The sequence below is a fragment of the Cryptotermes secundus genome, unplaced genomic scaffold (genome assembly GCF_002891405.2).
Source record: "Cryptotermes secundus unplaced genomic scaffold, Csec_1.0 scaffold534, whole genome shotgun sequence".
NCBI classification, from domain to species: domain Eukaryota; kingdom Metazoa; phylum Arthropoda; class Insecta; order Blattodea; family Kalotermitidae; genus Cryptotermes; species Cryptotermes secundus.
In genome coordinates this window covers 463837-481941 of record NW_019739956.1, presented here as the reverse complement: position 1 = coordinate 481941, position 18105 = coordinate 463837, and the positions used below count along the sequence as shown (strand labels likewise).

Here is an 18105-nt window from a genome sequence, read left to right as displayed (position 1 = left end):
AGGGCGGCAGTCGCTAAAGTCTGACAACCTTACCGCCATCTATGAGCCGATTATCTAGAAGATGTGGGAGCCTCAACATCTCACAACCTTATGGGCCTCCACGGCCTGTTACAGGGATAGAATTTTTACACATGTTGCCAATGAAGGCTTGAAGCAAGCTACTTAAAAGTTATTGTTTTTAATCATTTTCGACGAGTAAAGATCAGGTCCGGCCGGCCAAGGTAGCCAAGCGGTCTAAGGCATGTACTGTCTTCGCTCGCTTGGAAACCGGGATCTTGGGTTCGAATCCCATTCATGGGATGTTTAGTTTGTGTGTGTGCGTTTTTCTGTGTTTCTGTACTGGTAGAGGCCTTGCGACGAGCTGATCACCCGCCCAAGGAGTCCTACCGAATGTGTAAGATCTAGAAAAACCGAAGTGAACCCAGAAGTTCGTGGNTTCATGGAGGTAGGCCTAGGCCCACGGGGGCTGTAGTGCCAGGGGGGGGGGAAGATCAGGTCCTCCGGACCGTTTTATTTCAAAATGAACTTCTGAAACTATGAATCTTTCAGACATTTGGCATGACCTTTTCGACGGCTTATCATCCCATCATAGTTACGTTTTTCATACTGACGCAATTCCCGCACTTCATTAGCAATTACGCAATATTTTTTGTAACTCTTTATCAGTTCGAAAGGGACTGAGGTATCGATGTTCACATAGTCAGTACATAGATGCCGTAGACAAACAAACACGCCAGTCTGTATATTTATGAAATCCAATGAGAGTCCTCTTTATACGAAACTGAATTTGACCTGTTTTAGTGACCTCCCCTCATTAGGGGCCGCATTAAGAGCGAGCACGGCTCTGCAGCAGGCAGCAACGGGCGGGCGCGGCCGGGAAATGCAAACTGGGGATCGCGACCTGCTTTTTCATATGTAGTCCAGTAAGCAACTGACATCTCCGTTTCGTCATGCTCCTCGACTATCATGCTCCCATAAGAGGTTAAACCTGCGTTACTGACAATATTAGAATGCTACACGCTGGTACATACATTTAACGGAAGTTTAATAATGCAGAGAATGCCACTGCTCTTCTCCCACGGAGTGCAGCACAGTCACGTGTTTTCAAACATTTTCACAAAGATGGGCAAATAAAAGAGAACACCGAAAAACGAAACCCTGTCATATGGATACATTTACTTTATGGCGCGTCCTCAGGTTGCGGACGGAAGAGACGGCCTGCGGATATGGAGGATAGCTGCGAATATATTGAATAATCAGTGGCGGATAGCAGACAAGGGGTGGTCCTCCAGCTTGGGGGTTGGTAGTGGGGTTAAAAACTCCTCGCTCTAAAAAATAAACTTGTTGCAAAACGCCACAAAGGACTTCGGGGTTGGACGAATTCTTTGGTTAAACGACCTAAGCTAAAGAATGAAGAGCTTCATAACTTGTACTCTTTTCCAAGTATAATCAGAATGATCAAGTCAAGGAGGATGTGATGGACGCGGCATGTAGCACGTACGGGGGGAAAGAGGAAAGCATATGGAATGTTGGTGGGAAAGCCTGAAGGAAAGAAGCCGCTAGAAAGACCTAGACGTAGGTGGGTGGATAATATTAAAATGTATCTTAGAGAGATAGTACGGGATGGTATGGATTGGACTGATTTGGCTCAGGACAGGGACGAATGGATGGTTCTTGAGAACACGATAATGAACCTTCGGGTTCCATTAAATGGTAGGAAATTACTTAGTAGCTGCACAACTGGCGGCTTCTCAATAAGGGCTCTGCTCCATGAAGTTTGTTATTTGTTGCCTCCTTATTTTTCAGTTTCAGTAAAAACGTTCAAACCTTCGATGCACCTCAGTTCCAACCAGCTTCGTGTCCAGAGGTTATCATGGGCCTCTCTTCCTGAGGTTAGGCAAAAACCAACCACTCAGCTCTGTCTAGTAAGAGGTTAAGAATACATGGAACTTGTCATCCAGTGATCCTACACACCGTCATGAAATAGTGCTCTGGTAGAGACATCACATCCTCAAGGTACTGACGTCACGTTACAGCGTAAGGAAACAATGAGAGGCTAGTGTCTGATTAAGGTCTGATTTAACTGTAACTTGATGTTTATCGGAGTAATTAATAAAAATGTAATGAAGGCTAATTTGATTGGTATACTGAATGCATAAATTGACAATTAACATGACCGTTATATTATTCGTTAGATATAATTTTATTTCGTGTTTCAATTACGAACCGTGTCTTGATAAAATTATTTTATTTTAGATTTGACAGAAGGAACGTTCCAAAAATACGTAATCTTATTTAATGAATAATGAAACTGAATCGCAGATGAAAATGACGTGAATCGAAATAGGCCACTATATTACTTCGGAATTTACGTAATCCGGAATGATTTCTGGTGAATTATACCAGAATATTATTTTTACACACACGTTCATGGGAACGGAGTAGCGACTACGGACTATGTCTTATATGAAAGACACAGTTTCGAAGAAAAACTTTACACAGTAGCCGTACCGTAACGCAATTGTCTTAAAAATTTATTGGACTAGACGCAACACCCACAGGATTATATGGAATGGTGCAAACGATATTTGAAACGAGACATTTCGAATGCGCTGTTGTGATTATGCTACTGCGTTGTCTGCAATGTGTCTCACACGGCATTTATATATATACGTGCTTAAATAAATATTTATTTTAAAATGTAAATATTTTATTACAAGGTACAATATTTCGCTACATCGGTGTACCATGAAAGTCATGGTCAATGTCTTAACTTAGTACATTAATTCGTTCGAACTGTGTTACTCATTTTAAATGCTTCACCGAACCTTGACATTTAACACAGATTTCATGAATATATAAAAAAAATAAAATAGGTCTGACGTTTTGGTTGAACTTTGATATCTGAATGTTGGTGTGCCACACATGGAGAAAATGTAATGTATGAGAGACCCACTGTGGGGCTGTACTTACGGTGTGCTCACCGCTGGGCGCATCGCCTTCCTTCCCCTAGAGGAGGTCACTGCTTCACCACATGCCGGTGCAGCGCGCGGTATGCCCGGAGAAATAGCCGGCTCATGAGGCTGCCCCTGGCCGCCAGGTCTATTCCTCGCATCCCCGCTGTCAGCGAAAACAACTTTCTGTTACTATAGTTGATTACAGGACACCCCGATTACACAACACTTTGTAACTTATAAACGACTCGATTGATTATACGGATAAATATTTCAGACTATTGTTACGAGTCCCAAATTTATTGCAAATGCATATCACGAAATCCTCATCACTGTTGAGACTACAACTGCGGTGTAACTCGGGGTTTGTTGTATCTATATGCGCTACTGACAGTGTCGGGGCAGAATCAGCACTAGTTTTGGTACGGGAGAAGCCAGCAGCAAAAGCAGCTCCCACCGTACCAACCCACTACAGCATCTCTTGCGCACCCTCCCCACCCGCACTTCCGTTCAGCATCCCCCCTCATCATGCGATACCTTCCTCCCTCTCTCTCTCTGGACCCAAACCCCACCGCTCACCCCTCAGAGTCCACAGCAGCCGAGGGCTTAGCTCCAGCCCTGGAACCAATACCAAACCATGTGTGTGCAGTACTAGCGCTCCGAAATTCGAAACCCGAACATTCCCGACGAAACACGAGGAAGCTGCTAGTCGATATTCGCTTCACACCCTGGCAGCCAAGTTGGTGAGTGAGACAAAGAGGGAGAGAGAGAGAGCTGAATGAAAGGGACAGAGGAAAGAGGTATAGATGAATGGAAAGAGGATGAGAGAGGAGGATGCTGTGGAGAACGGCTCTGAACCCAACAATTGACCCTAGGAATCACGCAATCACACCTCACCACAAATCCATTTCTAACTGAAAGTAACCCAAATGTCTCTTCACTTTACTCATCCGAACCCTAATACACAATGTTATCAGTTTATGGCCATTTCTTTAGGGAATGCAGCTAAATTTATTTGTCCTCTTACGTAGCTTACCGAACACAATATGGAGCTGTTACTTGTAAGAGGCATTCTTCGATCCGGTGTATCCCGGGTTCGATTATCGGCTAGTAGACCTAAGCTTACTTGTAGTACTCATCTGTCTCACGTATAAAATACTGGGAAAATAAACTAAGTTACGACAGCTCATTTCAGGACCTGTAAAATAATGTATTCCCTAATCACTCTGTAATTCACTACTGTATAATTTTAACAAATTAAAAGAGTTGTTAAACAGAGAAACAATAAAATAAATTGTATTTGTTTTCACGTGGGAGTTGGCCGGTCACAGTAGTCGAGCGGGCTAAGGCATGTACTGTCTTCGCTCGTTCGGAAGCATGGATCGTGGGTTCGAATCCCACACAAGGCATGGGTGTTTCGTATGTGTATGTGTTTATTTTGTGTTTGTATTGTCCTGTGTTAAGTTAGAGGCCTTGCGACGAGCTGATCACCCGTCCAAGGAGTCCTACCGAATGTAAAATGGCCAAAATGTAAAAAGAACAACTTCGACACCGGAAGGTATAAGAGGAACGGATTAAGTAAGTAAGTAAGTAAGTGTGGGAGTCGTGTTCTTCGTGTCAGGTAACAGCTCATTAATATGACGTCACATTCACCGTCTGCAGGGCTAACCAATAACTCGCTGCAATTTCTTAGCAATATAAAATCCCAATAAAAACGCTGTAACTTAATCCAAGGAACAGAATCAGTCAGAAGATAAAGAAATTCCCCTACGGAACCCGAAGTTCCATTATCGTAAGCAGAGGGTCACGTAGCCGAACCAGATGAATACAATCCACATCTACATATCATATTTCTTAAAAATACATTTTAATTTATATAGTACTACTTTATTATATATACTGTTTCATATATGAGACGAAATGACAATATTTTATGAACTTAAAAGAGATAAATTTTGGTTGCCTTTAGTCCGCTCGTAATTTCCTCAGAAACATTAATTTGGCGTGTCACTATCTTTCTCAAACTCATTTAGAGAAACAGCTGTCTAAAAACATAAAAATTAGAACATACAAAACTATATTTTTTCCTGTAGTTCTGTGTTGATGTGAAACTTTGTCTATGACATTAAGGGGGGAACACAGACTGAGGGTATTTGAGAACAGGGTGCTGAGGATAATATTTGGACCGAAGAGAAATGAAATGTCAGGCGGTTGGAGAAAACTGCATAAAGAGGAGCTTCATAACCTGTACTATCCTCCAAGTATAATTAGAATGATCAAGTAAGGAGGATGAGATGGGCAGGGCATGAAGCAGGAATGTGCACCAAGCGGAAAGCATATAAGATATTAGTGGGAAAGCCAGAAGGTAAGAGACCACTGGGGAGACCAAGACGTAGGCGGTTGGACAACAGTAAAATGGAACTTAGAGAGATAGAATGTGATGGTATGGATTGGATTGATCTTGCTCAGAACATGGACAAGTGGAGGGCTCTTGTGAACACGGCAATGAACCTTCGGGTTCCATAAAATTCTGGGAAATCCTTGAGTAGCTGCAGAATTGGCAGCTTCTCAAGATGGACTCAGCTCCATGAGTGAGTGAGTGAGAGATTGCAAAGTTACAAAACAATCAGATGTTCATAAAGAGTGCTCAGCATTTAACAAAAATACCAGTGACTCTTACGGGAGCTTAAAGAAATTTCCGGATGCAATAAAAGCAGATATATCGCCTAGACTATGTTTAAGCTTATGTATGGCTTTGAGTGCTTACAGATTTGTCCAAACAAGAGATAATTATTTTAGCTCTACAGCATAAGTTCACAAATCTTAAGTGCAATGAAAATTATGTCGCAAATTTTGCTATAACATTTACATTAAAAGAAAGAAATTTTCCTATGGTGGGGCAACAAGGTCACAATTTCTTTCGCACGATAAGAGAAGATGATGAACACTTAGATCCAGTTTGACGTGTTTCCTGCTGGAAAATCACTGTTTATTTTTTCAAATTATGCGTGTATTTTATACTTTCAGAAACCTCAATAAAACTAGCTTCGGAAGTCATAATTTCATGGCCAGACATGAGGACAATTGAGAAAAATGATGCTTATTGTCACGTGTTTGAGTGGTTATGACGCGGGTTTGGATTGGTGAATCGGTATATTTGATCTTCACTAGTTATAAATACAAATAATTATAACACTTTCAAGATTACTGTAATTATAACACACAAAGTCTTCAATTCACACGTTAAGCCTTCACAGATCTTCCACGAACTTCCCGTGGCTGTCTCCTATCGAGAACTCAACTGAACTGTCAAAATCACATTGCGAATGACGGTCAGTCAGTCAGTAAGTCTTGGTGTCGAACCCCATCTGGGGCTCATGACCACATATTTATTACTGTTTGACAGTTACGGTTTTGTTTTTGTGGGGTGTCCTCTCTGACGAGAGGACGGATCTGTCTTTTGTACATGCTGCTGGTCCTTACCAGCGCAGTCTTTCTCGGGTCTGAGTGCCTTGGAACTCGTGACCATATTTTACTGTCTCAGATTTGAGACTTCCCTTTTTTGCCGCCTCCTAGTACTCGCAGGGTCACGGTGGAGGTAATGGGCCCCGCCTCCACACGGGTTTCAATGGAATATTTCTTAAATAGAATTATGACGGAGGGTTCTAATGTTCATAATGCCTTATTAAACCAAGCAGAAGAAAATCTTAAGTCTCAGTTGCCACAACACAGTTCTGTTCTTCAAGAAACCGACAGAGATGGAAGAACGACCCTTCATTTGAACTGAAATGCTGGTTTATTCTCGTTATGAAGCCTCGGCAAGGACCACGCGCAGAAATCACATTTCTACTGTTGCATAAGGAAGACAACACAGTGAACAAGTCACGTGATTCCTAGCCAGCGTCTTCATTGGTGCGCTGTTGCCTAGCAACGCGTAATAAAATTCGTCCACTAAGACACAGCTCCCATTGTTGTACGTTGACCGCGTTTACTGAGCCGTTGCCTAGGAACGCTTTAAACAAATTTGTTACAATATTTTTGTCAGTCTCCGATATTTCCTCTTGGATCCACAATCGATGCTGAAAGTTCCTCTTCTTATTCTTCTTATTCTCTCACAAGCTTTCGACTTTCAGATGAACTCGAGTTGAATGTCACAATTCTGCCTGACGGGTTACAGGTAAAAGATGTGAGACAAACGAAATATTAACAGCTCAAATTAACAGCCTTCGGTAGATGAAATAAAGCAACTTCAAGAAGAAATAGCCTAAAAACCAGGCAGCCTTGCTCTTGTACTGACAGACCTAAAGGAAAATACGAATCAGCCAGCAGAGCGGATGATTTGCCGTTACCCTAAATTTCGAAGTTGGAAATATATCTATAAAATCTCCATGCTAATAATTGAAAATTTTATGGTAAACTAAACAGCTTAAAATCCACAACGAATTAAGAAAGAGTCTGTAAAATGTGTGACTGTAAAAAGAACTGCAAATAATTTGCCTACTCCTAAGATTTCTTTCCACTATTTTGATCGCGTACCTCCACAATTCACAATTATCGGCGACGCTGTTCCTTTCGAATAAATGGAAATCAATGTACGGTGCATAATGCGAACTCCACTAACTTATGTTAATATAGGCCTATCTACTTTCACTTCAGTCACACGTTTGTCATATTCTCTCGCTGATTATTCCTCTTTCATCAGCAAGACACACTGGAGCCCGGTTAGCTTAGTCGGTATAGTTACTAGACCACAAGGGCCGCGCCATAGCCCAAGCCAGGCATGTAAAACTCTACTTGTACAGAGGGCCACCTCAGCCCTATTAATAATAGTCCAGGGCCGCACTTCAAAATAGAAATTATATTAGATTTTGATACAAGGAAATTTAATTCTATTTATTATTTAGGAATAATTACAATATAATTACCTAAAGCGGAACATTTATATTTTGCCCACCAATCAAACATGTAATTTTACCTTCTATTTCACTATTATATTTAAGCATCCTGTTGCACTCCATACGATAAATGATATAATGATAAAAACTCCGTCTCAAGTGCAAACAATATATTTTGTGTCTTTGATCTTGCTCCCTACACTTCATGTTTCGGCCTCAGACGGCCATCATCAGGTGTATAACACTCACATCGCTGTCACACTGCACCCAGCTCAAAATTTAACATTTAAGAACACTTTCCTTGTTATTATCATCTTCACGTCGTTGATAACTGTCTGGTTTGTAGATTATTTTATCTTACACACGTTAATTTTGACTTTGTTGTAATAGCACTATAATAAAATCTTTAGTTCTAATTTTAAAAACCTTTAAAATTCTTTCCTAAATTTTAAAATTTTTAAATTGTTAGGGTTATTCGCCCTATGTTTAAAGTGCTGCAGCGGCTATTTCTTGTTACCACACTGTATAGGTGTTATCTTGTGTAGTCTTTCTGTGTGTGTGCCGCTGCTATTCTTTACTACGTGTTCTTTACTAGCTGGGTGCAGTGTGACAGCGACGTGAGTGTTAGAAACCTGATGATGGCCGTCTGAGGCCGAAACATGTAGTGTAGGGAAACAAGATCAAAGACGCAAAATATATTGTTTGCACTTGAGACGGAGTTTTTATCATTATATCATTCTATTTCACAACAAAAATAAGCGATTTCCCATTTTTCTTGAAAAACACGGCGCTCACTTCCAATAGTTCTTGTTTTTCTACTTGAATTTTTTGAAAGCGACATTGCCTTTAAAAGTTACTGTACATATACAAGAAAACTCGTAGTTGATAATTTAATGTTTAATTACAACAATGTAACATCAGCACCTGTCGCTGTGTGAAAATGAACTGAATGACAATGTACAAGAGACTACCGGACGAGTAGGAAGGTGTATCTTGTCTCAATGGTCATAAAAGTTAAAGTTTGCTAGCAGCCCATTAGACAATGGCTGGGGGTTGCAAGCTAGTTTTGAAGGTAGAAATCTCTTGCACTTGTCTGTCAGTTGCCACCCTCCTTGCATTCTTACTACGCCTCCAAAAGGGATTCTTGGAAATACTTGGGGTGGTAAGGCTGTGCGGATTTTAGTGCATTAACCTTCTGAAATACAATAGTTTGTCCTTCATGAACTTTACAAACCGTTAGTTGTACAAACCTTTCTGCAATTCTCAGAATCACTTTTCCTGCAGCCTGCTAATTTATGTCTGGGTGAGACTTCTTTTCTTCTGGTCTGTTGGAAAATTGTCTTTACAAAAAATATTTCTACTAAAATTTTAATACTGATTTTAATATCAATTAGCTCTAAAAGTTGAGGGGCCACACTTTGTGGCTATGGGGGCCGCATGTTTGACACGGCTGGCCCAAGCGGTTAGTCACTGCCTTCCCACCGCGGTGGCCCGAGTTCGATCCCGCGGTCTGATCAAGTGGGATTTATGGTGGACAAAATGGCGCTGGGGCAGGTTTTCTCCGAGTACTTCGGTTTCCCCTGCCAATCTTCATTCCACCCATTGCTCCACAATCACCCTCACCTATCATCTGGGGCTGGTACAATAGGCCAGAAGTGGCCGCAGTACAAGGAACTTAGTCCCACCCCACTAGCAATAAAAAATACTAGACCACAAATTGAATGACAGATGAATCGTGGCAGTAACAGAGAGAACAAATTTATAATAAATTATTTCGGTAATTAGGTATTTATTTATTATGTCAAACCTCCCTCCTTCTGCTCTAGAACTTCCGTTTCTAGTAACAGTTCTACAATATGTTAAATAACAGACGCTCTGGGGTCAAGTTCAGCAACCTAACGCATTTAAACAAAGACGGAAGTACAGAGTCGAGCAATATCCCGACACACGTACGGACTGCAAATCGATAAATAAGGCACAAATAAAATATTCAGTGACTCCAGGAATTCATCAAAATTCAGTGTTTAGTATACAACAGAAATTTGTTTCCCGTCTATGGAAAACAATTCAAGTGCACAGTTTTCATCCGTGAAATAATAGTGATAACAATGGGGCCCACACTATCCTATATAAGGGGTACCTGGGGGCTATTTACCCAGGAGTACAGCGGCTGGATCGTGAAGCTGATAGCTCACCTCCATCCAGTACCAAGATCAAAATGGTGGACCTATAGCACCAGTCTCCAATAAGGACTCATGGCGTGGTGTTTAATTAGGCACAGGTGAAAATTTACATGTTTTCTTTCCCACTCGCATTACCTGTGGTTCTGTATGGGCGTGAAACTTGGTCTCTGGCATTAAGGGAGGAACAGACTGAGAGTGTTTGAGAACAGGGTGCTGAGGAGAATATTTGGGCCGAAGAGAGATGGAGTTAAGGGAAATTGGAGGAATCTACATAATGTGGAGCTTCATAACTTGTATTCTTTACTAAGAATAATTAGCACGACCAAGACAAAGAGGATGAGATGTGCAGGGCATGTAGCACGAATGGAGGAGAAGAGTAATGCATATAGGATATTGGTGGGAAAGCCAGAAAGGGAGAGACCACTAGGAAGACCAAGAAGTAGGTGGGTGAAAATATTTAAATAGATCTTAAAGAGACAGTGTGGGATGGTGTGGATTGGATTGATCTAGCTCATGATAGGGAGTAGTGGAGGGCTTTTGAGAGCACGATAATGAACCTTCGGGTTCCATAAAATGTTGGTAAGTTCTTGGGTAGCTGCAAAATTGGCGGATTCTCAAGAAGGGCTCAGCTCCGTGAGTGAGTGTCTTGCATTTTCTAATCTTCAGTTCGTCATACAGTAGTCTAAACTAAAGTTCAAGCTGATTATTTTGTTATCACCATTATATCATCTGTTGCATATTGTATTACTTACCATAAGAAAGATTGAAATTCGTCCTTTCTGAAGCCTTAAATTTAAACGCTAAAATGTCTGCGTAGTTAGTTCTCTGGTTTTGTTTCTCCCTGCACTCAACCCTATGTCACTAAGGTGGCGATGGGTTGGGAATATTTGCGAAAGTTTCCTTACGCAAGAAGACATATATTTCAGGCATCAGTATGATCTTGCATGCTCAAATAGCCATATTTACAAATGTTGCTCTTCCATCTGATTCCAATACCGGGAACAGCAGTGTAAGTGACTCCATTAGCCAAGCCAGGCTACAGAAGACAGGCTGAAGCAGAAATGCAAACATGTGATATATAGGGACGCGGTTGTAACAAGAGGGTATTTCCTTGGAAACTACGAACTCTATACAAACTTGCTGAAATAATTACTGCGCCACCGCATAATCATTAAGGTAACACATGCCACTGGAATGCAGAGCGCCCTCCACGACATATTGTGCCAAACAGCACGCCATTTCCTCAGCTCNCCCCCCCCGGCTCCGTAACTCCCAAAATGCTCTTAAGTCTGTTAAACACAATAATTTAAGGCCGCTCCACATGGTCACTCTACAAGAAAGATATCGATTCGAAAGCATTGCTTCAAGGGTTTTTGTAGAATTTTTTAGATTAATATTATTTGCTTCCCTCACTTTTAAGAACTTTAAGGAAAATATAAGTAGAGGCACAAGTTCAAAAATCAATGGTAACATTTTCATTTTACTAGATGAATATGAACTGTGAGGGACTTGATTAGAATGTTAAGACTTTGATGAAGTTTGGAATTACTGCGTCTTTGGACCTTGTCCACCGGCAGGTATTCTAAAAACACTAGAGAACACAATGCTTTGGAATCTGCATCTATTTCCATTCTCAGGCGAGGCAGAGACATCCACTCGATTAGGTCCATTAGAAAGAGTCAAAATCAATCACTGAACTTATGCCAGTATAACTGCAGCTATATAAAAACATGGCCGGCCACGGTAGCCGAGCGGTCTAAGGCATGCACTGTCTTCGCTCGCTTGGAAACCGGGATAGTGAGTTCGAATCCCACTCAGGGCACGGATGTTTAGTTTGTGTGTGTGCGTTTTTCTGTGTTTGTGTACAGGTAGAGGCCTTGCGACGAGCTGATGACCCGCCCAAGGAGTCCTACCGAATGTCTAAGATCTAGAAAAACCGAAGTGAACGGAGAAGTTCATGGTGGTAGGCCTAGGCCCACTGGGGCTGTAGTGCCAAGGAAAAAGAACTTAACCAGTAAATCAAGTCAATGAAAACGAATGCATATGATTAACTGAAGAATTTCATGTTGTGAAAACATTTTATTTGATTTTTTTTATTTGTTTCTTTCTGGTCCCTCACACTAACAATTACAAAGCAAAAATAACACCGTCCAGTGTGACTATTTAAGTTTTATCACTTGAATACTCATCACCCTTACATGTTTCGATCCCTACGGATCATCCTGACAGGCATCAATACTTTTTCTGGAAACTGCTATCACAATGGGTGTTAAATTATATGCATACATATATAATGTCTGAAATACATAATGTACACAATGTTCAACTTTTCACAGTCATAGCAGCCTTCCTGGTATTAAAATTTTTAAAAACTTTGTTGTTTAAGATTAAAATTTATAAACCATGCAGGTTCGTGTCAGTTCTCCTATTGTTATTCGTGGAGGTGACTGATCCTGTGCCGCCTGTCTATCTTGAGAAAGGAGATTCTTGGTATTGTCCGTGTTTATTCGTGGCCTGCTGTGTTATTTACACTCTTTAACACCTGTTGTAAGAGTAGTTTCCGAAAAAAGTATTGAAGCCCTCTGAGGATGATCCGTAGGGATCGAAACATGTAAGGGTGATGAGTTTTCAAGTGATAAAACTTAAATAGTCACACTGGACGGTGTTATTTTTGTCTTTGTAATTTTATTTTATATTCTTCCTGTTACTTCCCACTGACAAAGCCTGGCTTCAACTGCAGTTCCATTCACATACATAGGCATTCCTGTGACTGAAGTTACCTTTTTCTAACGGACCCAACACAGTAGGTGTTTCCCCCCACGTCTGAAGATGAAAACAGATGCAGCTTCCGAAAATTTGTGTTCTCTAGTGTTTTTAGAATACCGGACGAAGGACAAATTGCAGAAATAAAGCAATTCCAAGCATTACACAGCATTGTCAAAACCCTTTAGATTCTACGTTGACGAAGTTATTGAGTGCTGTTTATGAAGTAGATGACAGGACAACGCCGTGTATGTCTGCATTACGAATCACGTGCTTTCGTATACAGGACTCTAAACTAAGCACGTACAAACCCGGGTTTGTTTCACCGCTCGGGTCAGTCCACTTCAGATCCTCTGTCCGTTTCGCCAGTTCTGTGCCCAGACTAGTGATGACGTCAATTCAGTCCCACTCAGTACCTCAATGACACTAGATATTTTCGCAACGACATGGCATTATGACGTCAGGATATGAGCTTCTTTGTAATCGATATAGTACATGTAATTTGTTTTCAAATTCGTGATAACAATGGGTGCAGTGATATCAGAACAAGTGGACCAAAATCAATTTGTTTTGAACTGAAGTATCACTGAAATTGGAATTGAAAATTAACCCGCATCTTGAAATGCAAATTATATTTTTGTGACAAAGACTGGTGTACACAACCATCTGAGTTTGACGGACTGTCACTCATATCCCTCGGATATTCCGGTTCCATAACACAAGTTGATATTCCTCTCTGGTTTACTGAATTTTCATGGCAATAAAGCGACCATTAGAGGGAAGATGGTACATAAAATTTTGTTCTCATCTTTGTTAACGATTGTGTGTTGTGTATTACTTAAGCACAACTTTCAATTTAACAATTATGATAATGAGAATCGGTACAAGGAGACTGCTTGTACCGGTTCTCACGGTCTCTTGGCTTGCGGATTTCTTATTTTTCCTTCTACCCTGAAGATGGAGACGATACGTTCTTCCGAAACGTCGGTTAACATCACATCTACACGGTGCCACATCCCAGAAGACTACTTTCTTCATAGTCAGCGCCGTGAAAACCTCAAATCTTACAATTATGATAATGTTTCAATTAAAATTTATCATCAAATTACAGAGTGTCAACGCAGAGTAATTTTCGAACACACTACTAAATGCGCCTGGACTGATATAATTCGTGCATATGGACTTTTCACTTTCTCTCTTTGCTCCTGAATCTTGGATTAAAACAATTAAAAATTATTGAAGATCTCACACAGTGTCCGTGTGGTCTTCACAGAGAGTTTCAATGTTTCAGATAGTGACGGATAAATAGTTCCCCCCTCCCCCATCACACTGTTGCTTGTTATCTTGCACTTAATGAGCACAGCTGAAACTGTTCATGCCGGTCACGGTAGCCGAGCGGTCTAAGGCATGTACTGTCTTCGTTAGCTTGGAACCCGGGATCGTGGTTTCGAATCCCACTCAGGGCAAGGATGTTTAGTTTGTGTGTGTGTTTTTCTGTGTTTGTGTATAGGTAGAGGCCTTGCGACGAGCTGATCACCCGCCCAAGGAGTCCTACCGAATGTGTAAGATCTAGAAAAAGCGAAGTGAACGGAGAAATTCATGGAGGTAGGCCTAGGCCCACTGGGGCTGTAGTGCCAAGGAAAAAAAAACTGTTCATAATTGAAACTTCCTTAATATATTTCTACCAGTGATCCTGACTTCGCGTTTGCAATTGTAAATTTTGATATGGTGTCAAGATTTGAGGGTCTAGTGAATGTGACGCCGTGTAGTCTGGTCTATTGAGTCCCTCAAGTCCTCAGTTTCAGTTCTCTTTTTTTTCTATCTGAGTACTATATTCTTCCACGCTCGGCTTACTCTTTACACTGAAGATGGACACAGTTTTGCAAGCATTTACCACAGTTATTATGATAATACGGCGTCACATTCCAGAGGAAAGAAATATTTCTTATATGATTGTTCCTATTGTTTAGCAACTTATTGGTATTATTAATTCCGTTATACTTCGAAAATTATGTTCTTTGCATATTTCGTAATCATGTCACCACATGTTACGATATGCTATGAGAAAATTTATCCTCTCATCACAGTTCTGATTATAATATAAATTACCTTTTTGTCATCTGATAATCTGAAAATATTCCGTAGCAGTAGTAATGCAAATACCCTCCATTGAACTCTGATAAATTAAAAAAGAAAGTAAAGCTATCCCTGTACCATACCGTGAAGGCCCATAGGGTTGTGAGATGTTGAGGGTCCCACATTATCTAGACAAGAGGCTCATAGATGGCGGTAAGGTTGTCAGCCTTACGTGCCGACCGCTCTTTACTCCCCAGGAGTATTATTTAATTAATTCCTGGTACTAATTTATGTTAGAGGCTGAGTGAACCCCAGGGCCATAGTGGGGCTGGAAGGATTAGGTCAATTGAAAAAATCCAATGACCTCATCGGGACTTGAACCCGCGACCTTCCGACTTGTAGCATAGCCCCTCAACCAATTACGCAACCGCGTGGCCCCCGTTAATCATGTCACTACGTTTTCCTTTTCTACCACAGAGAGCTTTTGAATACTGTGGAGTATTCTGCTTCGGCACAATCAAAAGTAGGTTTCCGTTATGATCACGGGTTCCAATTATCTTGAGCACATACAAAGAAGATTTGCAGCCCTTTGCCACAATCGATTTTTGAAGAATTTCTGTATCACTATAATGATATATTTGCAGGCCCTACGGATAAGGAATCATCAGTTTGACGATTCATTGTTATAGGAGCCAATACCTGCCCCTGTTTGATAGAGTCGGCACAACTGTTCCTGCTCGAAAGATAAGCAATTTTTCCATGTTGCTCCTTCAGACAGATGTACTCCTGCCGTTAATGTGGTTTCCAAATTGAGAGGCATTTTTAGAAAATTCAGTTGAAATATAAAATGCCTTAACCTCTTCAGTTAGTTTCTTTGCTCGTTTTGTCTTTGTGGTTGGTGTTTTTGTTCTTTACTGGTGCTGAGTCTGTAATTAGCCACTGGAAGCCGAGCTCAGTAACTGAAGTGAAGTGAACTGAACTAAATTTAACTACCATTACTACCAATACTAATATGATATTACGGCATTAATTAGACTGAACCTTTCAGTCCTCCAGTCTAGGAGTTAATTGCTTGAAATTTTACTTTTCCCTACCTTCCTAAAACAATCTTTATTCCTCATGTATTTTGAAAATGTTATGTTACATGAACGTATAGAGACATTTCAACTTTTGATGTTCGAGGTTGCACAAAGGTTATGGCTTCAGTCATATGTAAGGCAAATTTCCCCAATATGTTGATATGTTTAATATAGATCCCATTATTATTAAATCTGTTTATAACACACGTAATAATATCGTAGGCATTTATTCTGACCCCTATTATTATTTATGGAAATATTTTTAATATTATCCTATGTGTTCGTGAAATATCCATTTTTTCTCTCTTGGTCTCTTTACACCTTCTGATTTAATGTACTGTTTCAGTGCTTGCATGTAATTGTTCCTTTGGCTGTTGTCAAACTCTCTGACAAAAGAACTGAACTGAATTATTACTTCTGTTATTATTGTGTTAAAATCATTAAATCTGTTAAATGACACACCTGAGGATGGCACAGTGATGCCGAAACATGTAGTGAAGACTAGAAGACGGTCAATACATACACATCATTGACGAGAATCAATGCAACAGAACGCTAAAATACAACATTACAACACAATCATTAAAATCTGGATCACTAGTTTCCATGTCGAATAGAAATACGCGAGTGAGTAATAAAAGGCTGTCAGGAGCTGCTACAGGGAGCTGTTAAGCAGGTCAGAAAGCAGATTTTAGAAAAGCTGTCTTCATTCCCTGGCAGGGGGGGGGGGTAGAGGATGTGACAAGCTGCAGGGAAGTCGGACGTCATTAAGCGAACACACGCCGACACGACGTGTCAGGTGCTGTGGGACAGACAACGGGGAAATCTGCACTCTAACAATTAATTATGTGAAATTGAGGTTTTCACGGTGGTGACTATGAAGAATGCAGTCTTCTAGAATGTGGCGCCGTGTAGGTATTGTGTTAACCGATGTTTCGGAGGAATGTATCACCTCCATCTTCAGGGTATAAAAATCAGCGAGCGGGGAATCAACGTGAGCAGGTGACTACAGACTGTTAATTGGAATGAAATATGAGCTGACAGGAATATTTGGTACTTAAACATGTAACACAAAGGGGCTGTGGACATATTTCTGCATAGTTGTTTATGTCTGGCAGCATAATTACCTTTATTTTGAAGCTCATCTGTTTCTACATTGCTATAGTTTACCTGCGAAACCAATGACAAATTTTGAAGTAAATTTGGTATTGGTTATAGAAATGATTTAACTTTCGTTTTTACAAGTCCAATATATGTATAGTTTAATTTTTTTCATTTATTTATTTATTTATTTATTAAGCAATCAGAATCTAGAATTCTATAAGCTAGTTTGCTGGCGCAAGTGCTGTGATGCTCTTTAATGCCATGGTGAGTCCCTTCCCCAGTGGGAGGTTCCTCATTNGATGGTACCTCGCCGATGGAGCGTCTCTCACGTTATTAAACAATGTATAAGTAATTCATACCCTTAATTATATAATTTTGACGAGGGAAGTACGGTTACATTGTGGTGTGTGGTACTTTTTTCTCTGATGACGTCCTTGATGTATGGTATATTTAGGTCTGTATGTAACGTTTGGTTGTTTACATACCAGGGTGCATTTGTTATAATTCTAAGTATTTTTGATTGGCTTCTCTGGATTATTGATATATTTGATTTGCTGGCACAACCCCAGAGCTCAATTCCGTAAGCCCAGATTGGTTTGATAATTGTCTTACAAAGCAGGACTTTGTTTTCTATGGATAGGTTGGATCTTCTTCCAATTAACCAGTTTAGCTCCTTGGTAATAGCTTTATATGAAGTTCAAACTGGACTTATACATGATTTGAGGCTCATATATTATTTAAAAACTACTAATCGTCCCAAAAATATTTACAATCTCGCATATAAAATCGTTCTCACCCTTCTGAACCTGAAATTTTTACATTTCCGAGTACAGTGAACAAGTTAACAAACAGAAGCAAAATTCATGTTTGATCCTACACAATTTCTAATGCGATTAGCCTCTCCAAAGCTTCTGCGATACATGAATAGCGATATCAGAGGCATGCGCAATGCAGATTTGTCTGTTTAAGGTTCAGGCTTCTTCATCTCCAGTGAAAGAGGCCAGGAAGCTGCGGCACAAGACACGGAGTTCCTACGGCGGATCCGCCTGGA

The 18105-nt window shown here is 40.5% G+C and overlaps 1 protein-coding gene across 2 annotated transcripts in view; it reads right to left on the bottom strand.

The window, feature by feature from the left end:
• Positions 1–18105, bottom strand: part of LOC111872150 (acetylcholine receptor subunit alpha-like 1) — a 586882-nt gene that overhangs the window by 211124 nt on the left and 357653 nt on the right. The window contains exons 1-2 of one of the 2 annotated variants that reach the window (XM_033754548.1): positions 3534–3553; positions 2974–3120 (exon numbers count right to left, since the gene is read on the bottom strand). The gene's annotated coding sequence lies outside the window, so the exon portion shown is untranslated. Of the gene's footprint in view, positions 1–2973; positions 3121–3533; positions 3554–18105 lie in introns of those variants that run through there. The other variant, XM_023865742.2, reaches the window with a different exon arrangement.